We start from the raw sequence: 23,334 nt of genomic DNA, 5'->3' as shown, positions 1-23,334 counted from the left end.
ATAAATGTTATAAACTTACGTAATGATATGTACATTATTTATTATTTTTGATGATCAAATAAACAAAACAAATCCAGAGCTGGAGACTCAGGGCCATATCTTACGCTCAAGTGCAAGGGCTAATCTTTGCTAGTTTCTAGCACTCCAAATCTCTCTTTTTCTTTTAATTGCTACTAGGTCAGTAAATCAAAGCATGTGTTTCAGCGTGGTAATGAAAAGAAAAAACTGAGATTTTCAGTGCTAGAAACTAGCAAAGATTTGCACTTGGGCGTAATATAAGGCCCTCAGTGACTTATACAGTATACTGTATACAGTGTTGGGGGTAACTCATTACAAAAGTAACATATTACATGTAATATATTACTTTTAGCAGTAACTTAGTAATATAACTTATTACTTACAAATTGAGTTAGATTTTATTAAATCAAAGCACATATTGAAAAAAGATACAATCATTTCCTAATCAAACTGTGTGTTTTTATGCAAATAACCACTACAGATGACAATAACAAAGGAAAAGGATAACATTTAGAATTTTGGATTGTTTACACTGACTTCAAGGCGGTCAAAATGATTTTTCGTGATGTTCCGGGGCGGCGATGTCATTCTGCTGCTGCTGTTGTTTTGGTCAAAGTAAAGCAAAAGTAGTGAAATAAGTAACGAGTTACTCTACACAGAAAGTAATATTGTAAAGTAACTTATTACTTTCAAATGAAAGTAACTAGTAATATGTAGTATATTACATTTTGAAAGTAACTTGCCCAACACTGACTGTATATACTTAATGACTGTTACAGTTAGCCTTGAATGTGTTTCTCTTATCTATCATTATCATCAATTTGGTCTGGTTTCTCTTCAGTCTCGGGTTAAGACAACACACTTCACACCAGCAGCCTGTTGCACCAGCTGAACGTAAGTTCTGTCTTAAGTTAGGGTGTAAAGTCCACACTAACTGCTACGTTCAAACTAGTTAGTTTGACACTAAAGTTGTGTCTTTGTTGAGTTGCACCACGGAGACGTAAGATACATCTTAACTAGTAGTCCTTAAACCTCACACTAGCCAAAATAGTGTCGCAGAAAATGACGTGTACAGTATCTGTGACCAATCAGTGAAAAGCACGGTGGAAACGGTGTTTATTTACCGTTGTTTAAGTAAGTGGAGTGAAAACAGGACATGTTGCCCACCGCAAATTAGTGCTTTTATATTTCATCAACACTAACCAAATGAGAACGTTATTGAGTAACGTTCGTTTAGGTTCATATTACTGTTAACGTTTATCTGTGAGCTCTATCAGTATTGTAGGCTAATTTAGCACCATCCTGCCTGCTAAATCGTTGCGGTTATTTTAATTTGTATGCAGTGCTGCAGCTTGTGGGAAACAAAAGCGTGAGTCATCAATATCAAAGGGTGTAATTATTGATCACGGAGAGCGCGTTACCGACGCAAAACAACGATGCGCCACGGTGCCAAGTTGCAATCCGTGCCAATGCTTATTTTACGGAGGACTTTACACCTAGTAAGACGTAGGTGTAAAATTTAAGTTCTAACTTATGCCTACGTTGTAACTATTTCACTTGGTGCAACCCAAATATTTTTAGTAGTGCGTAAACTCGGACTTAGTGAGACTTTACGTTCAAACTAGCTTACGTTTCAACTTACGCACAGCTGGTGCAACCCACTGCAGCACCGCAACATTGAGTTGAAATACCCTTTGATTTGGGGTTGAGCTGCAACCGCTCCTCTTGACGCCCCCAGCGTGGTTGCAGACCCCTCTTTGGCTCTCGGCCAGCTTCATCTGATGAACCACTCGGCCTGGCGTATCCAAGCCGCGGTTGTTGGTCTGAAACCTCAACGTGAAAGGAAGGACCCTTAGGCGCACCAATATAATCAGTCACTTCACGGGGGAAAAAGGGGGTTAGTCCATATATCCAACAAGTCCACAAGGCAAACGTCCCTTTCGCCATGCCTTGCTCAACGGCACTGCACGCACCACTTCAAACACAGTCCTGTCTAACCGACACAAGCTGTGTCAATGAGGCCATTTACACCTGGCACTAACATGCCTTTTCTGTGATCAGATTGCAATCGGATAGTGCTTGACCACATTAACCTGATTTCATTTACACCTGATATCAATATGTGTATCCAGTGTGATAACACTGTAGAACTACTGTGATAACAACAGTAGTGATAACAATAAAAAATAATACCAATTTAATATCAATAGAACATTTTGATAAGCATCTCAGCTGAGCCTCTGCACGGCCTCGCCCGCTCTCAGCTGCGCAGCGCACATTTGCTCAACTTCACATCACTGATGACATCACTCACTGATGACATCACAATTGCCCGACATTGTGACATCATCAGTGACATCACAATTGCTCGAGATCGCGGACCAAAATCGCAGACAGAGCCCACTTAGGCTACCATCACTGATGGCAAAATCGAGTGCTCGAGTAACATCACTGATGATGTCATAGACATGATGACATCACAAAATAACCAAAAACGTGACCAAGATCGCAGAACCCACTTACTCCCTTTAATATAAGATTCAATCACACACACAAAGGGGGGAGGGGGGGGGGGTAATAGGAAGTGTGTACTTGTCTCTCCTGCCTATAAGGTTTTCATAGGATTTGGATTTTTTTTTTAAGACTTTATAGGCTATTTGATCACACATTTGAATGACATCACACATTTCTTTAGTTCTCAGCTGGTTGCTGGCTTTATGAGAGAGTCGGGGCTATATGCTGTAGCTTAAAAAGGGAATATATATGAATAACCATGAGTTGAATTGATTATATGGTAATGCTTGATGTGGGTTAGGGTTGTAGAGGTAGGCTATTCTTGACAGGTAAGTAACTTTTAAATAAACATTTTGCATGTGCTGCAAAGTCTTCAGATCTCAATTTTGGCTGCATTATTTTCTCATAATTCACTCTCCTCTTTAATCAAGTCCCATGCATATATTGAAATCGCACTCTCCACCTTCTTTTCGGCTGTGGCTGGCGGGCATGGTTTCGGTTGTGCGTATGGAGAGACTCAAGTTCCTGAGGACTAACTCACTTAGGAAGTTCTCAATTATTTGGGACCCGTTCCTGGCCTACTTTGATGAGGTTAGAAACGACTAGTGATTCGCCCAAGCCATATTACTGGCTTCTCATGGACTGCTTGCCAAGGATTTTATGTAGGCCTACAGCATCTCTTACAGGCACTTAGGCACCTTATGCGACTGGTAGCATCATACTGTAATGTTGGTACGTTTTTCGTTTTGTTTTTCTGTGTATGTTTGTGTCTGAGTTTGTTTTGCTTTGGTTTGTTCTGAAAATTGAAAAATAAAATATGGGGAGTTCAAATTCAATTACTTTCTAAATGCGGGGGGGGGGGGGGGGGGGTAACCCTAACCCAATCGTTGCTGGGGGGGGGGGGGGGGGGGGGGGTAACCCTAACCCAATCGTTGCTGAGCAAGAATTTTGTGCAAAAAGAATTAAACACAGGTCCCAAATTGACACAGGTTCCAAAGAGATGTGGGGTCTGCCTCCACATTTTGGTAAATAAACACCATTAAGTGAAGTTTTACCGTATTTATATTATTACTGCTTATTATTGATTATTGTCGTTTTTCTCTTTTCAATTTATATTTTTATTGCTCTTGTTGTTCTGATCTTATGCTGCTATGTTTCATATCGTGTTGCTTTTGCTCATATTCATGTGTCGAGCTTCCTGGTCTCAGAATTTCACACGAGTGGACTTGTACAAACGGAGTGACAATACACGTGATGAATCTTCTTCTTTGACATGAATTTGATCTTTTTCACTTTGTAGTCTTGTTTTTCTCTTTGCTCTTTTCTTTCATCTAAAAACACTTTGTTTGAGTCGCCTCGGTGTATGAAATGTGCTTTACAAATAAACATGACTTGCCAAGTTGCCTAGACTTTTTCTACAATGTAGGAAAAGGTTAGGCAACTTGGAAAGCATTGCATCATCTTTGGGGACACCCTCAGCGCCCACAGCGTCCCAGGTGGGAATGGAACCCAGGACCTTTTTGCTGTGAGGCGACAGTGCTACCACTGCGCTACACACAGTTATTACACAATATTCTTTGTAATCATTTCCCCATTGACCAATTTAATCACTGTGGGGGGGTTCTTAACTCTACAACTTTACATGATCTTACAATTCTACTATCTCAACACGTTCTCAATCCAAAGTCGTACTATTTCCCCACTTTGTCACACGCCTTTTGCTTTGGAGGTAACGCACCCAGGTACCTTGTGCGTTGGAGGTAACGCACCCAGGTACCTTGTGCGTTGGAGGTAACGCACCCAGGTACCTTGTGCGTTGGAGGTAACGCACCCAGGTACCTTGTGCGTTGGAGGTAACGCACCCAGGTACCTTGTGCGTTGGAGGTAACGCACCCAGGTACCTTGTGCTTTGGAGGTAACGCACCCAGGTACCTTGTGCTTTGGAGGTAACGCACCCAGGTACCTTGTGCGTTGGAGGTAACACACCCAGGTACCTTGTGCGTTGGAGGTAACGCACCCAGGTACCTTGTGCTTTGGAGGTAACGCGATAGGCGATGTTCTCTGATAGAGAGGGGGGTTATTGCCTTAGGAGGGAGTTAAATTTAAAAACCCAAAGAGCTCGGACGACATTAAAATCATACTGTATCTCAGTATGTGGAGTTAAGCTATGGAACGGTATGGATGTGGAGCTACAGCAATGTTCAAGTGTGATCCAGTTCAAAAATAAATATAAAAAATGCATTATTATGAGGTATAGGGAGGAAGAGTTATAGTAACAATATTGAGTTATATATAATCTGTGTATGGTGTATATTAATTTCTGGACGGTTGTATATTGTATTGTATTGTATATTGTAATGAAATATAATTATGAAAGTGATTATTGTGGTTATAATAATGATTATAATGATAATAATTATTAAGATATCCTATGTATATATATGTATATATATATGTGTATATGTGCATATTCGGGTAATGCAATGTATATACAGTGTAATTGTCAATTTTGTAATTATTTGAATTTGAGAATTATTGTCTCTGTTTTTGTTTATAATTGATTATTCGTTAATCATTTTTCTGTTGTATAGCTTGTTTAAGTAAGAAGGGTAGGCGCTATAAGCTATAGCTTCAGCCTACACCTTTTCGGTCTATCAGCCTTGTGCTGCCTTGTTTGTATTTTTTTGTTTTATTTTATGAAATGTTTTATTTGCCCATGACCGAAAAAAAAAAAAAAAAAAAAAAAAACGCACCCAGGTACCTTGTGCTTTGGAGATAACGCACCCAGGTACCTTGTGCTTTGGAGGTAACGCACCCAGGTACCTTGTGCTTTGGAGGTAACGGGTCTTACACAATGTCGCGTCACCAGGGTCTCTCAGGATAAGAGCGTGGTATCTGTTAGTGGCTCCTCTGCCTTCTGGTCTTAAAGAACCACCCCAGATCCGGTGAATCTCCTGCATGTTTGTGTTATGGTGAAGGTCTGTGTCCACTGGCTGCGGAACGGCTCCGTGTAGCTGCCTGAACAGACCCACACCCGCATACATCTGTCAGACACATGCAGGATCAGACATATTTTTTCATGCCACATGTATTTGCCCATCTATTAACATGGCCGCGAGTCTGTTCGGGCAGTTTTAGCCGATCCGCACCGCATGCTGTGAACGTATTATCGTTCCCCCATAGAAAGATGGTTTTGTATGGCCTTAGTTCATTTTATGTTTGTGTATTATAGCTACATAGCAGATAACTCCCATCACATTAGTTCACTATGATGCCATGGCATGTTTTCAGAGCGGAATTGTTTTTTTGGAGCACAAACTGTTTCTGTATCCGCCGGATCTGCAACTGCTGTTGAGACCCCATTTTGTTCAACCTGTGGGAAAAAGTTTAATAACGATGTTTGATGAACATGGATAGATAGACCGGTTCTTTTTCATTCAAATCAAGGTCCCGTAGATGGTTGAGGAGCAGCAGCATATTTATGTGAACCGTTGTTAAACCAACTTACTGCAACACGCAGAGGTGAGAGGTTTTACAGCAAGAACCAAAGCAGCTGAATTGAGGTGTAACGCAGGAGTGTGCAGGTCAAAAGTTTTGACATCTGTTCACAGTTCTATGAAGTGATTATATTTGAGTTTATTAGTTTTCTGCTAATGTCTGTTGGCTGTTTGAAGTTAGTGAATGGTAACTCTTCTCCACTAAAGCTATGCTACACCATAGCCACTGTCAGCACATGAACTCTGGACTACAGCATGTCTGTCGAATCAGGTCCGGACATCCACTGGCTCTCTTAGCATGCGCAGTTGAGCAATCTTGTACTTAAAAAGTCCAATAACACAGTGCAACTCAACTTAAGTAATGCCAGTCCTACTTATAACCTCAGCCTGGCAGAATTGACGACATCACTAATGACATCACAACTGCTTGAGTGACATCACTTATGACATCAGTTGCTCGAGTGACACCACTGATGGCATCGCACACGCAGCTCCGACGCAGCAACGTTTTCAAATCTACGTTGGAAACGCTCCTGTGGTTGGAGGACTTGTTGAAATGTGCCGTAACACATTTTTGCTTCACAAAAACATTGATATTGAATTAATTGAATTAATTAGTAATTGTTTGCAGAAAAATAAATAGCAGCATTTTATTGGGTTGGGTTTACATGAGCGGCTCACAGTAGGCTATAGGTGACACATTATGAGACAAGACAACGTTTGGGATATTGAGTGATTTATTTTTGGAAAAAGTGGTTAAAGTGAACCAACACTATTCTGATACTATTATAATACAAGAAAATATAATTAATGGGAGGGAGGAGGGTGTGGGTACAAAATGATTAGGCGAGGTGAGACATAGATATTTGATAACAGTACAAAAGTTATCACTAAGCAAATCTGAGGGGTAGTTAGTCATCTTTGCAGTTTGAAGCCACAGGTACCTTGTTTCTCTTGCTGTTTATGTAGTGTAGTGGCTTAACACATTGTAGTTCAATCTGGAAATGCTAATTCATGTGATATCCTATCCTGGAAGAGGTACAAAACACAAATCTTACAGCCGAGCAGTGGAACAACACACGATTCCTATAAATGAAACATAGACTACCATCTACTCATTCTACTGTATGTGTTGGAACTGGACCTAAGTGCTTGATGTACTGTCTGCATATATAGCGTATTCTCTTCTCTGACTACACTGTTTAAAGTAGGAGGATGGCCACTGTCAGGTTTTTTCTTTTTTATAAATGGGGAACCTGGGGCAGGAAAGGGAGGGTGATTGAGAAGACAGACAGAAAGGTCAGACAGCATGTTGTTAAAGCAAAACATCTAATGCAAACGTCTACAGTAGAGCTCCAACGATTAGTTGATGAGTCGATTGACAGAAAATCATAACCTCACGGCAACCTTCTGCACAGTTCCCAGAGTCGAATGCGGCACAATGCCACAATGATCCTTGTTTATCGCACTACTGTAGTCTGACACAAGCAGCGAGAGAGTCCTCCACCACCACGAGTTTGGCACGGAGAAGTTCCAGCAAGTGATGCTTTTACTCATCGTATACTTTTTTTTATACAAATAGGTTGTTGCACCCCGGCCGGCTAATCAGTAGCCTAGTTAGACAATGATGTTGTGTAGCCGCCTGCCCAAACGGCAAGCTGTAATACTTCATCATCACGATGAGCACAGCTGCTAACTGTGATTACATAAACAGTCAAAGTTGTACACCTCAATCAAAACGCCCCCCCCCCCCCCCCATTTAACAGATGAGTCAAGCTGAGGGTTTTGAACAGTTGCTGTGAGTGTGAACAATTCTAATAATCTCTTTTACTGTAGCTTTCCGCAGAGAATAGGGTGTACATCCATAACAGAGATGCGTTTACACTACATAAAAGTGTTCATTTCCTTAAATTCCACCAGTCAGCTCTCAGGGTACACGTGGTACAGTATTCTGTGGTACCAACACTAAAAAGATAAGGTGCAAGCGACAACAAAGTACAATGTCAGCACTTTAAACTGCATTTAGCTGATTCCCACTGCACTGGTGGCAGCAGTGGGGTCAATCACAGCATGTTAAAGCAAAAAATCTAATGCAAACACCTACAGTAGAGCTCCAACGATTAGTTGATGAGTCGATTGACAGAAAATCAATCAACTATTTTTTATAATCAAATAAATCGATTACTTTAAAGGAGCTATATGTGGGTTTTTTTGGTGTTTTTTTGCCCACTAGATGTCACGCTGGAGCTGTAATGTCAGATGTAAACACCACTTCTTCCTCAGGTGGGTCACCAAAAGTATGGGTAGAAAGGTAGAGAGGGAAGTGGAAAAGGAACCGGAGAACAGTGGAACTGGACAAAACATAAGTGTGGAGAAAAAAGGCTTTTTGGCATTCATGGCTTTTGTGATGAATTGTGCTCTGGAGATGGCATCATCGTCAGAGGGGGAGCTGGGACCACTGTCACTGTGGACCACCCTCCGGATCAGAAACTAATCCAGTACCCACTCATTCGACTCATTTGGCCCACTTTGTTTCGTTTGTTTGTTGAGCGAATGATAGAAAATGTGCTAAAGGAGCACATTTCCTCCTCCTCCTCCTGAGTGTCCACTTCAATGCTAGCTGTGTCCACTTCAATGCTAGCTGTGTCCACTTCAATGCTAGCTGTGTCCACTTCAATGCTAGCTGTGTCCACTTCAATGCTAGCTGTGTCCACTTCAATGCTAGTGTCTATGGCGGCATCTGATGGTCGATCTTCAGCGTGACCACAGGGCACTTCTTCCAGTTGGTGGTCACCACAGGCAATTTCATCGGCCTCCGTTTCTGGAATAAAGATGGTGGAAAAGTGAACACAATAACATTATTATTTGAGCATTATTATAATTGATTCGTCAAATACTTGAGTCAGGGTTCAGATATTTTTTTGATAATATACATTAGTCTTCATTAGTGTTGTTTCCCCACGTGTCATATTTTTCCAGAAATAAAATTAAATATCTATCTGACATTGTGCATGATTTCTCTTTCAAACAGTGTATATCTTTTTTTTAATATATTTTTTCCAGATTTTTTATCCCATTTTTATCCCCCATTAGTGCTAATTTAATTTATTTATCCTGGTTGCTGCTCCACCCTCTGCCGATCTGGGGAGAGCCGAAACTGGCTCCATGCTTCCTCCGAGACATGGGCAGTTAGCCAGCCGCTTCTTTTCACCTGACAGGGGAAGCTTCACCGGTAGGACATAGCACGTGGGAGGTTCACGCTATTCCAACCGGTTCCCCTCCCTCCGAACAGGCGCCCTTAACGACCAGAGGAGGAACCACATTAGCAACCAGGATATTGCATGTTTTGGTGAAGGGGGTTCCTATATGAAGGAAACCCCCAGGGGGCATGGGGAGAACATGCAAACTCCACACAGAAGGGTCCTTTTGACGACCCCAGCCGGGCGGCGGGCACTCGAGGACATCCGGACGGGCGCGCATTCCTTCAGCGCTCACAGCGTCCCAGGTGAGAATCGAACCCAGGACCTTCTAGCTGTGAGGCGACAGCTCTACCACTGAGCCACCATGCCCCCCCAAACAGTGTATATCTAATATGAGCAAAACATATACTATTTTTAACAGCTATGACATTCAACAAACTCTCACTCCATCTCCAAACATCTGTGGAAATGGACAAACTCCACAACTCTTCCAGGCTTGGCAAACACAGGCAGCTGGAATCTTGTTCAGTGTATTTTTTTTTACCCCCCCCCCGCCCCCATTTTCTCCCCAATTCTTGGCCAAATTTCCCCTGCTGCCCCGGTCGCTGCTCCACCCTCTGTTGATCTGGGGAGAGCCGTAGACTAGCACCATGCTTCCTCCAACACATGCACAGTTTGCCAGCCACTTCTTTTCACCTGACAGCAGGGAGCTTCACCGGCACGACGTAGCACGTGGGAGGATCACTCTATTCCATCCAGTTCCCTTCTGCCCAGAACAGGCGCCCCGACTGACCAGAGACCAGGACACATACCCCTAATCCGGCTTCCCACCCGCAGACATAGCCAATCGTGCCTGTATGGACGCCCAACCAAGCCGGAGGTAACACGGGGAGGGGGGGCGCGAACCTGCGACCTTCGTGTTGGTGTCAGATAACAGTTGACCCTACTGACAGCAGGACTGACCTGAGCTGACAGTCAGGATTTTCTCTCATAACTGAGTTGGATATAAAGTATGTCCAGAATATAAAATTGCAAGCGTTTTACAGCATTGCACATTTTCTCCAATGGGAAACATTTAAAACATTTCTAAAGTTTTGGAGGTAGGGAGCACAAAGTTCAGTTGAAGCCTTTGCTGAGTAGACTAATGTTAAGTTCTTTAAATTAACAACACTGACACTGTGTGCTTTATAGGCTATGTACCTTTTGGGGACATCTTCCCAGGTGATGGAGTCTTGAGAGAAGGGGTCCTCCTAGCTTTTGGGGACCTCTTAGGTGACGGCGTCGTTGCTTTTGCTGGACTTTTCGCCTTTGGGCTGGCAAGGGCTGGATGCTCAAGTTCAAGTTCCTATGGAGATCAAAATACATTAATATAAATAAATAAATAAATAAATAAATGCTGCATTACATTTACAATGGGAGAGGTAAAACCCAACAATGCTCCTTCATAATCTTACCTTGCCAATGGCAGATGCTGGTCTGAGGCACAGGCTTGGTTGTGGAGCGGCCCCTTTGCGTGATGGAGAGTCAGGAGGCAGACGTTTGTCAGGCAACTCTGGGCTCAGGTGACCTCCAAATGAAAGCCGCTTCTTCAGTCGCGGACTTGCCCAGAGTTCTTCACGTTCTCCGCTTCTCTTACGTTTTTTGGCTGTCTCAAATTGTTCTGAAGAATGAATTGAAAACATAATTGTTGTACATCAATACACTGCAATACCATTTAAGACTAAATAAGACATAGGATACATATAAAAGCAATGGCATTTCAAATGCTAGGCTGGAAAAGAGCTATTGAACACGGCAAAAGCCTTTGAAACAAACATGCTAGGATACGTGTAACGCACAGACTAATTGAGTTAACTCACTTAACAGAATTCAAATTGTGTGTGGAAATACAACGATTACAATGCGTGCCGTTTACCATTTTTGAAAAGAGCAACATCCGGTTCACGAAGTACATCCTGGGTTGTGAGATTCTTCTCTATGCTCCTTGGCGACGTCCTTCGTAGGGCCTCCGTTTTGGAAGCACCTGGCTGGATCTCAGTGACCTCGTCTTGTCCCTTAGTCAGAGCAGGTGTGATGGGGGTGGCTCTCTTGCTCCTCCTGGTGGGAGTCCGGGGCTTTTCAGCAGAGATTTGCTCAACCACCTCACTCACTGTGAACCTCTGGGCGGTTGCATGACGTCTTCTCTGGGCTGTTGAAGTTGCTTCAGATTCGGCAGGCTGTTCAGTTGGCTTGTTCTCTTCTGCGACGAGTCCAGTCTTCTCAGAAGTAGGAACTTGGACGGACTTCCTCGGCTTCTTCGCCGAGTTCGGAGTCACCACGCTGTTGTTTTCATCTTCAGCATTGCCCTCAATTGCAGCGATTCCACAAGAGGCTTCATCTTCCACCTTTTTAGGTGTGCTCTTGGCTTCTGTGGAAACGACCGGCTTTCCAGCGACTTTGCTGACGGACCCGGGTTTGCGTGTGCAGAAGCTTGAGGCTGGCGTTTGAGGCACGCTGACAGGTTTGGGTGTGCAGAAGCTTGAGGCTGGCGTTTGAGGCACGCTGACGGAAGATTTCTGTAGAGCGATCATTTGTTTCATCATTTCAACGAGGTCACTGAATAGGTCACTGGATGGCGAGGTGGTCTTGCTTTGTAGCAGGCTACCATCCTTCTTTGACTCCACCTCAATGTTTTCCTCCAGGGGGCGCTGGATGTTGTCATTGTTGCATCGTTGTGTTGTTCCATCTTTCAACTGGGGGTCTAGAAACAAGCAAGAACAAATTATTATTTTTTAGATCAAAAGGCAAGTCTACTTGACAGTCATTTTAATACAACTGAACTCCACAACAAACACAGAGATGGTATAGCCTAGAGCGGCGTTTCTCAACTGGTGGGTCGCGACCCAAAGGTGGGTCGCGGGGCCGTTTTGATTGGGTCGCGGACATTGGCCAGAAAAAAAAAAAAATCATATTTCATTTGAGGTCAATTCAGATTATTGAAACTGGATTAGCCTGACCAGTTTTACTTGTTTAACAAGCTGAAGCATATGCTCTGCCTGTAATTCAAGAGAAGTCTGCCTTTTCATTTCATATTTAATTTTAGTTCAATTCAGATGATTGAAACTGGATTAGCATGGCCCCAGTTTAATTAAAAGTTATGACCAGTTTAACTAAAAAGCATATAGCCTGCCTGTGATTCAAGAAAAGTCTGACTTTTTATTTAATATTAGTTAAATTCAGACTATTGAAACTGGATTAGCATGACCAGGTTAACTGTTTTATTATTATTATTATTATTATTATTATTATTATTATTACCGTATTATTATTATTATTATTATTATTATTATTATTATTATTAACTTGTTTAAAAACATATAGGCATGTAATTCAAGATAAGTCTGCCTTTTATTTCATATTTCATACAGTTCAAATAAGACTTTCTGAGCATGACCAGTTTGACTTGTTTAAATTTAAAAACATATAGGCCTGTAATTCAAGTCTGCCTTATTTCAATTGGTTTTTAGCCCTAGTTGCACTTCTGTTGCACTTTTTTGTTCATTTGACAGTGCATGAAGGCATTGTGTATTAAATTAATGCGCTATTTTTTGTGCAATAAATTTGAGTGGGTTTAAAAAAAATCTGAAATTTGGGTCGCGACTTCATGACAAGGAAAATAGTGGGTCCTGAGGCTACACCAGTTGAGAACCACTGGCCTAGAGAGGTTTGAAATGCTTCACATTTTAGTTGTCAGAGATACTGTATGTAATGTCCAACACTCAGATATGAAGGGGAAGTTGAGTGCAATGACACTCACGGATAACTTGACCCTACTGACAGCAGGACTGACTTCAGCTGAGAGTCAAGGATTTTCTCTCATAACTGAATTGGATATAAAGTATGTCCAGAATATAAAATTGCAAGCGTTTTACAGCATTGCACATTTTTCCAATGGGAAAATTTTAAAACATTTCTAAGGTTTTGGAGGTAGGGAGCACAAAGTTCAGTTGAAGCCTTTGCTGAGTAGACTCATGTTAAGTTCTTTAAATTAACAACACTGACACTGTGTGCTTTATAGGCTGTGTACCTTTTGGGGACATCTTCACAGATGATGGAGTCTTGAGAGAAGGGGTCCGACCTTTCACCTTTGGGCTGCTGGCAAGGGCTGGATGCTCAAGTTCAAATTCCTATGGAGATTAAAATCCATTAAAATAAATGAATAAATAAATACATAAATACATAAATACATAAATAAATAAATAAATACATACATACATACATACATACATACATACATACATACATACATACATACATACATACATACATAAATAAATAAATATATAAATAAATAAATAAATAATGATAATGAGAGGTAAAACCCAACAATGCTCCTTCATAATCTTACCGTTATCGGGCCAATGGCAGATGCTGGTCTGAGGCACTCTGGGATCAGGTGACCTCTAAATGAAACCTGCTTCTTCTTCAGTTGGTTCAGGTGACCTCTAAATGAAATCTTCTTCTTCTTCAGTTGGTTCAGGTGACCTCTAAATGAAACCTGCTTCTTCATCAGTTGGTTCAGGTACTTCTTCATCAGTTGGTTCAGGTGTCCTCTAAATGAAGCCTGCTTCTTCTTCAGTTGGTTCAGGTGACCACTAAATGAAACCCGCTTCTTCTTCAGTCGCGGACTTGCCACGACTTCTCCACGTTCTCCACTTCTCTTACGTTTTTTGGCTGTCTCACATTTTTCTGAAGAATGAATTGAAAACATGTTGTACATCAATACACTGCAATACCATTTAAGACTAAATAAGACATAAGATGCATATAAAGCAATAGCATTTCAAATGATAGGTTGGAAAAGAGCTATTGAACACTGCAAAAGCCTTTTAAACAAACATGCTGGGATAAGTGTAATGTACAGACTAATTTAGTGACTTAACATAATTCAAATTGTGTGTGAAAATACAAAGATTACAATGCGTGCCGTTCACCATTTTTGAAAGGAGCAACATCCGGTTCACGAAGTACATCCTGGGTTTTGAGATTCTTCTCTTCGCTCCTTGGTGACGTCCTTCGTAGGGGCTCCGTTTTGGAAGCATCTGGCTTTCCAGGGACTTTCCTGACTGACCCAGGTTTGGGTGTGCAGACCCTTGAGGCTGGCGTTTGAGGCACGCTGACAGAAGATTTCTGTAGAGTCTCCACCTCAATGTTTTCCTCCAGGGAGCACTGGATGTCATCATTGTTGCATTGCTCCATCTTTCAAAAGAGAAACAAGCAAAGAACAAAATATTTTTTTAGATGAAAGGCAAGTCCACTTGACAGTCATTTTGAATGTCTGCTTTGAATATATAAATTAGCCATTTTCACTTCCCACCCAATTCACCCATTCAGTTTGTGTAACACAGGTGGTCCAGTGCCATGCAGGGACCTCGTGAGTTTTGCTTTCATCTTAGACACAAAATGGGTCAATTGGGTGGGAAGTGGAAAAGGCTAATGGTATATTATAGGCTAAATAGTATGATGTCAATATTGATATGTACACAAGATAAAGTAAATACATTTTAAATGTAATTTAGAATATCGTGGGTTGCATTACGCTACAGCACACATGTTTATGCTGGTCTTTTGCACATGCTTCATTTGACTTCATTTGATTACATTTTTTTACTCTTGTGTTTGATAGGCCTCCATGCCAGACGGCTATTCTTATCATGTGTGCCGTTACTGGACTGGAACAGGGATTACAGAACAGCTGCCTGGACTGGGGAAAATGTAGAAAAAACTGTGGACTGGATTTTTTTTAATTAATTGTATATTTGATTTTAGAGAGATAAAATGTCTGCTTGTTGAAGCTTGGGGCTAAAGCACCTGGATTTTTTCATATTTTAAAATAAAGATGTTTGAAACACGATTGCTTGTTACATGTTCAGTGCTGTACCTTTTCTCTGGGTAAGAATTGAGCTTGAAATTAACTGAGCCGCTCATTTTTGGGGACTGTGAGCTATAGCTCAAAGCTCAAAATATGAGCTATGAATGTGAACTTGTTCATTATAATCTGTGTGAGCTGAACTTTGAGCTAGCTCTAGTGAAGTGTGAGCTTGCACAACACTGTTTATATTATTGCATGTTGTTGGGACTTCACTGGCCTGGAACAATGATTATTATGCTTAAAAATCGATTGTTTTTGGTTTTGGTTGTAATTTGGTTAATACACTGGAACGTATGTGACCATGGATTCGAAATAACGCGTCAACATCTCTTTTGAAACACAGACATAGTTGAATGAAGTGATCGGGTACTGCCCCCTCGTGGCGCCGGCCGAAACTGCGGGCAGCCGCTATCATTTTGGGGGAAAACCCCCATCCACCTGTTTAATGCACATCTTCAAATTGCGCACACAAAACCTGCTAGAAACGCTGCAAAAACCGAAAAACTTCAAAATGCCGCAAAAAGGTTGGTAGAGGTAGGTGCAAAAGTTGCATTTTGAACAAACCTGACGATATTCTCCAATCAAAAACCATGCACTTTGCACGATGATACTGGGCGAGCACTTCCAGAATTGAATTAGTCTAGCGTTAGATGTGTTGAAACGTCCCAAAATACAGCTAAACATGTGTATCACGCAACTGCTCCGTGAGAAAGTGTTGATATTTAAAGATATAAACGTCGAAATATCGTCTAACCGTCGAGATATATCTTGCTGCTTGCACGAACTGCCTCCAGATGTACAGTAGAATGCCCGCAGCTTCGTTCTGATTCTGAATTAGTCTAGATGTGTTGAAACGTCCAAAATGCAGCTACACATGTGTCTCACTCACCTGCTCCATGACAAAGTGTTGGTTTTTCAGATATAAACGTTGAAATATCGTCTGAGCTGAAACTTGATGCTTGCACGTCCGCACGACTGTCTCCTTCAGGTGTCCTGTAGAATGCCTGTAGTGGACCGGCGAGAGGGGCATTTAAACCAGAGCGGGAACCGACCAATAAGTCGCGTCTGGTCAGACCAATCGGATCAGACCAGACGTCTTACGTCAGCTGAACCCGGAAGGATTTTATTACTGGAGCAGGAAGCTAGCTAGCGTTAGCAAAACAGAGATCGATAAAATACTGAGGGATGCTTTTGCTCTTGTTGTGTCAGTGTGTAACTATCAGTCGAGTCAACTCATCCACTGACTTGGACTTATTGGGCAATTCTGGACTAGTAACTCGCTTGTTCACAGATAAGCAGTTGTCTGCCTGCAGCAGCAGCCAGTCCAAATGACCAGCAGCTTGTCTGGTCAGAGAAGATGCTGCAACTTCTCCGCAGAATGAATCACTTCTATTCACCAGGTAGGCCCATGGATGTAGGCCTGACACCCGCATTAAAAAGTATGCTACTGCAGTGGTACTCATGACAGTTCTGTCACAAAACAGTAGTTTCCAGTAGTACTCAAGCAGAGTTTTGCTGCTTGTTGTTAGTGGAAGAAGCTGTCAAAACACTACTGCTTTACTAGAGATAGCCTACTATTGTGTGCAGGCCCGCTCCAACCCATTACGCAGAGTACGCAGACTGCGTAGGGCATCACGCAGTCTGCAAAAAAAAAAAAAAATTTTTTTTTTTTGGTGCCCTCAGTCAGGCCACTCACTGAACAGCAGGCCAGGCGCCGCCTACTGGTTTACTAGTGGTTTTATTACTTTATTCAGGGTGCATCTCATTGTAAAATTGGACTCGGCCCAAATTGGGCTTCAAACGGCCCAAATTGGGCTTCAAGCGGCCCAAATCTGGCTTCAACCGGCCCAAATCTGGCTTCAACTGGCCCAAATCTGGCTTCAACTGGCCCAAATCGGGCTTCAGACGGTCCAAATCTGGCTTCAAACAGCCCAAATTGGGCTTCAAACAGCCCAAATTTTTCGCCGCCGCCCTTCGGACGCCGGCACGCACGTCGGCCTGTATCGGCCTGGCCTGCTTGGTATCTAATGCCCGGCCTGAATTATGATCCCAGTCCGCCCCTGCTTGCATGTACAGTTTAACAATCACTTGTTTGCTGACATGTACAGTAATTCTAACAATTGTTTGTTTCCCACATGTAATGAAATGTGAGATACACTAGTATCGTTCATAATTAATGATTTTGCAGTCTTTCGTTTGACAGTTATTGAAAGTTTTACGGGGGGGGGGGGGGGGGGCACCACAGAACAATTACGCTTAGGGCACCCAAATGGCCAGGATCGGCCCTGATTGTGTGTATAGTGGTCACAACACTACAGCAAGACTACACATTTTAAGTAGTGATCAATAGTGTTCTTTATTGGGTTGTTTATACAGTCATAAACTCATTCTTAGAAGCCATAACCATTTTGGAGAAAACGTTAATGTTTCCAAACTACAATGACTCAAATAAGCAAAGGTAATTTCTCATATCATCTCATTTATATGGGAGATGCTGTTCATGCACCGATCATTCATATGCATTTTACAGTTCAATCAAATCGAACATATAATTTGTACCAATGAGTGTTGTAGCACGACCACATAAAGCAAGACAGATAAAACAGACACAGGAGTAAGTGTCACAAGATTAGCGTCTGTCCTTAACTGTTCTGCCCGTCACTCTCCACAGGCTCCTGTCGTGCCAGCTGTTGTCGCTTTGAGGTCGCCGGACGACAAGTGGGTTGGATTCCTCCCCAGTTTGCAGTTTGGTGTTCGGCCCGACACAGGGCGGTGCCATCTTTCAGAGGCTGTGGATGCTGTGCTGCAGACTGTGAGACAAGAAGCCTCACTGAGAGCTGCCTCAGAGGATGGAGAGATGAGGTCAGCATGCAGGGGTGGAGGCAATTCATGAATGAACTCATCAATTTAAACAGATGACTTGGACTTGTGGGGGGGGGGGTCTACAGGCCCTGTACCAACTACAACTCTCCGTTCCTTGGTGTATCAGCGATACGCTACAATATATTGAAATCGCACTCTCCACCTTCTTTTCGGCTGTGGCTGGCGGGCATGGTTTCGGTTGTGCGTATGGAGAGACTCAAGTTCCTGAGGACTAACTCACTTAGGAAGTTCTCAATTATTTGGGACCCGTTCCTGGCCTACTTTGATGAGGTTAGAAACGACTAGTGATTTGCCCAAGCCATATTACTGGCTTCTCATGGACTGCTTGCCAAGGATTTTATGTAGGCCTACAGCATCTCTTACAGGCACTTAGGCACCTTATGCGACTGGTAGCATCATACTGTAATGTTGGTACGTTTTTCGTTTTGTTTTTCTGTGTATGTTTGTGTCTGAGTTTGTTTTGCTTTGGTTTGTTCTGAAAATTGAAAAATAAAATATGGGGAGTTCAAATTCAATTACTTTCTAAATGCGGGGGGGGGGTTAACCCTAACCCAATCGTTGCTGAGCAAGAATTTTGTGCAAAAAGAAATAAACACAGGTCCCAAATTGACACAGGTTCCAAAGAGATGTGGGGTCTGCCTCCACATTTTGGTAAATAAACACCATTAAGTGAAGTTTTACCGTATTTATATTATTACTGCTTATTATTGATTATTGTCGTTTTTCTCTTTTCAATTTATATTTTTATTGCTCTTGTTGTTCTGATCTTATGCTGCTATGTTTCATATCGTGTTGCTTTTGCTCATATTCATGTGTCGAGCTTCCTGGTCTCAGAATTTCACACGAGTGGACTTGTACAAACGGAGTGACAATACACGTGATGAATCTTCTTCTTTGACATGAATTTGATCTTTTTCACTTTGTAGTCTTGTTTTTCTCTTTGCTCTTTTCTTTCATCTAAAAACACTTTGTTTGAGTCGCCTCGGTGTATGAAATGTGCTTTACAAATAAACATGACTTGCCAAGTTGCCTAGACTTTTTCTACAATGTAGGAAAAGGTTCTTAACTCTACAACTTTACATGATCTTACAATTCTACTATCTCAACACGTTCTCAATCCAAAGTCGTACTATTTCCCCACTTTGTCACACGCCTTGTGCTTTGGAGGTAACGCACCCAGGTACCTTGTGCTTTGGAGGTAACGCACCCAGGTACCTTGTGCATTGGAGGTAACGCACCCAGGTACCTTGTGCTTTGGAGGTAACGCACCCAGGTACCTTGTGCTTTGGAGGTAACGCACCCAGGTACCTTGTGCGTTGGAGGTAACGCACCCAGGTACCTTGTGCTTTGGAGGTAACGCACCCAGGTACCTTGTGCATTGGAGGTAACGCACCCAGGTACCTTGTGCGTTGGAGGTAACGCACCCAGGTACCTTGTGCGTTGGAGGTAACGCACCCAGGTACCTTGTGCTTTGGAGGTAACGCACCCAGGTACCTTGTGCTTTGGAGGTAACGGGTCTTACACAATGTCGCGTCACCAGGATCTCTCAGGATAAGAGCGTGGTATCTGTTAGTGGCTCCTCTGCCTTCTGGACTTAAAGAACCGCCCCAGATCCGGTGAATCTCCTGCATGTTTGTGTTATGGTGTTAAGGCCTGTGTCCACTGGCTGCGGTACGGCTCCGTGCAGCTGCCTGAACAGACCCACACCCGCATGCATCTGTCAGACACATGCGGGATCAGACAAAGATAGAATTGCAGGTGCATATTTTTTTCATGCCACATGTATTTGCCCATCTATTAACATGGCCGCGAGTCTGTCCGGGCAGTTTTAGCCGATCCGCACAACATGCTGTGAACGTATTATCATTCCCCCATAGAAAGATGGTTTTGTATGGCCTTAGTTCATTTTATGTTTGTGTATTATAGCTACATAGCAGATAACTCCCATCACATTAGTTCACTATGATGCCATGGCATGTTTTCAGAGCGGAATTGTTTTTTTTGGAGCACAAACTGTTTCTGTATCCGCCGGATCTGCAACTGCTGTTGAGACCCCATTTTGTTCAACCTGTGGGAAAAAGTTTAATAACGATGATGTTTGATGAACATGGATAGATAGACCAGTTCTTTTTCATTCAAATCAAGGTCCCGTAGATGGTTGAGGAGCAGCAGCATATTTATGTGAACCGTTGTTAAACCAACTTACTGCAACACGCAGAGGTGAGAGGTTTTACAGCAAGAACCAAAGCAGCTGAATTGAGGTGTAACACAGGAGTGTGCAGGTCAAACGTTTTGACATCTGTTCACAGTTCTATGAAGTGATTATATTTGAGTTTATTAGTTTTCTGCTAATGTCTGTTGGCTGTTTGAAGTTAGCGAATGGTAACTCTTCTCCACTAAAGCTATGCTACACCATAGCCACTGTCAGCACATGAACTCTGGACTACAGCATGTCTGTCGAATCAGGTCCGGACATCCACTGGCTCTCTTAGCATGCGCAGTTGAGCAATCTTGTACTTAAAAAAAGTCCAATAACACAGTGCAACTCAACTTAAGTATGCCAGTCCTACTTATAACCTCAGCCTGGCAGAATTGACAACATCACTAATGACATCACAACTGCTTGAGTGACATCACTTATGACATCAGTTGCTCGAGTGACACCACTGATGGCATCGCATAGGCAGCTCCGACGCAGCAACGTTTTCAAATCTACGTTGGAAACGCTCCTGTGGTTGGAGGACTTGTTGAAATGTGTCGTAACACATTTTTGCTTCACAAAAACATTGATATTGAACAGAATTGTTTGCAGAAAAATAAATAGCAGCATTTTATTGGGTTGGGTTTACATGAACGGCTCACAGTAGGTGACACATTATGAGACAAGACAACGTTTGGGATATTGAGTGATTTATTTTTGGAAAAAGTGGTTAAAGTGAACCAACACTATTCTGATACTATTATAATACAAGAAAATATAATTAATGGGAGGGAGGAGGGTGTGGGTACAAAATGATTAGGCGAGGTGAGACATAGATATTTGATAACAGTACAAAAGTTATCACTAAACAAATCTGAGGGTTAGTTAGTCATCTTTGCAGTTTGAAGCCACAGGTACCTTGTTTCTCTTGCTGTTTGTGTAGTGTAGTGGCTTAACACATTGTAGTTCAATCTGGAAATGCTAATTCATGTGATCCTATCCTATCCTGGAAGAGGTACAAAACACAAATCTTACAACCGAGCAGTGGGACAACACACGATTCCTATAAATGAAACATAGACTACCATCTACTCATTCTACTGTATGTGTTGGAACTGGACCTAAGTGCTTGATGTACTGTCTGCATATATAGCGTATTCTCTTCTCTGACTACACTGTTTAAAGTAGGAGGATGGCCACTGTCAGGTTTTTTTATTTTTTATAAATGGGGAACCTGGGGCAGGAAAGGGAGGGTGATTGAGAAGACAGACAGAAAGGTCAGACAGCATGTTGTTAAAGCAAAAAATCTAATGCAAACGTCTACAGTAGAGCTCCAACGATTAGTTGATGAGTCGATTGACAGAAAATCATAACCTCGCGGCAACCTTCTGCACAGTTCCCAGAGTTGAACGCGGCACAATGTCACAATGATCCTTGTTTAGCGCACTACTGTAGTCTGACACAAGCAGCGAGAGAGTCCTCCACCACCATGAGTTTGGCACGGAGAAGTTCCAGCAAGTGATGCTTTTACTCATCGTATACTTTTTTTTTATACAAATAGGTTGTTGCACCCCGGCCGGCTAATCAGTAGCCTAGTTAGACAATTATGTTGTGTAGCCGCCTGCCCAAACGGCAAGCTGTAATACTTCATCATCACGATGAGCGCTGCTAACTGTGATTACATAAACAGTCAGTTGTACACCTCAATCAAAACGCCCCCCCCCCCCATTTAACAGATGAGTCAGTCAAGCTGAGGGTTTTGAACAGTTGCTGTGAGTGTGAACAATTCTAATAATCTCTTTTACTGTAGCTTTCCGCAGAGAATAGGGTGTACATCCATAACAGAGATGCGTTTACACTACATAAAAGTGTTCATTTCCTTAAATTCCACCAGTCAGCTCTCAGGGTACACGTGGTACAGTGTTCTGTGGTACCAACACTAAAAAGATAAGGTGCAAGTGACAACAAAGTACAATGTCAGCACTTTAAACTGCATTTAGCTGATTCCCACTACACTGGTGGCAGCAGTGGGGTCAATCACAGCACGTTAAAGACAAAAAATCTAATGCAAACACCTACAGTAGAGCTCCAACGATTAGTTGATGAGTCGATTGACAGAAAATCAATCAACTATTTTTTATAATCAAATAAATCGATTACTTTAAAGGAGCTATATGTGTTTTTTGTTTCGTTTTTTTCCCCCCACTAGATGTCACGCTGGAGCTGTAATGTCAGATGTAAACACCACTTCTTCCTCAGGTGGGTCACCAAAAGTATGGGTAGAAAGGTAGAGAGGGAAGTGGAAAAGGAACCGGAGAACAGTGGAACTGGACAAAACATAAGTGTGGAGAAAAAAGCCTTTTTGGCATTCATGGCTTTTGTGATGAATTGTGCTCTGGAGATGGCATCATCGTCAGTGGGGGAGCTGGGACCACTGTCACTGTGGACCACCCTCTGGATCAGAAACTAATCCAGTACCCACTCATTCGACTCATTTGGCCCACTTTGTTTGGTTTGTTTGTTGAGCGAATGATAGAAAATGTGCTAAAGGAGCACATTTCCTCCTCCTCCTCCTCCTGAGTGTCCACTTCAATGCTAGCTGTGTCCACTTCAATGCTAGCTGTGTCCACTTCAATGCTAGCTGTGTCCACTTCAATGCTAGCTGTGTCCACTTCAATGCTAGCTGTGTCCACTTCAATGCTAGCTGTGTCCACTTCAATGCTAGTGTCTATGGCGGCATCTGATGGTCGATCTTCAGCGTGACCACAGGGCACTTCATCCAGTTGGTGGTCACCACAGGCAATTTCATCAGCCTCCGTTTCTGGAATAAAGATGGTGGAAAAGTGAACACAATAACATTATTATTTGAGCATTATTATAATTGATTCGTCAAATACTTGAGCCAGGGTTCAGATATTTTTTTGATAATATACATTAGTCTTCGTTAGTGTTGTTTCCCCACGTGTCATATTTTTCCAGAAATAAAATTCAATATCTATCTGACATTGTGCATGATTTCTCTTTCAAACAGTGTATATCTTTTTTTTTTATATATTTTTTCCAGATTTTTTATCCCATTTTTATCCCCCATTAGTGCTAATTTAATTTATT

Source organism: Poromitra crassiceps (assembly GCF_964638095.1).
Source record: "Poromitra crassiceps genome assembly, chromosome: 27".
Taxonomy (NCBI): domain Eukaryota; kingdom Metazoa; phylum Chordata; class Actinopteri; order Beryciformes; family Melamphaidae; genus Poromitra; species Poromitra crassiceps.
Note: the sequence above shows the minus strand (reverse complement) of the source record.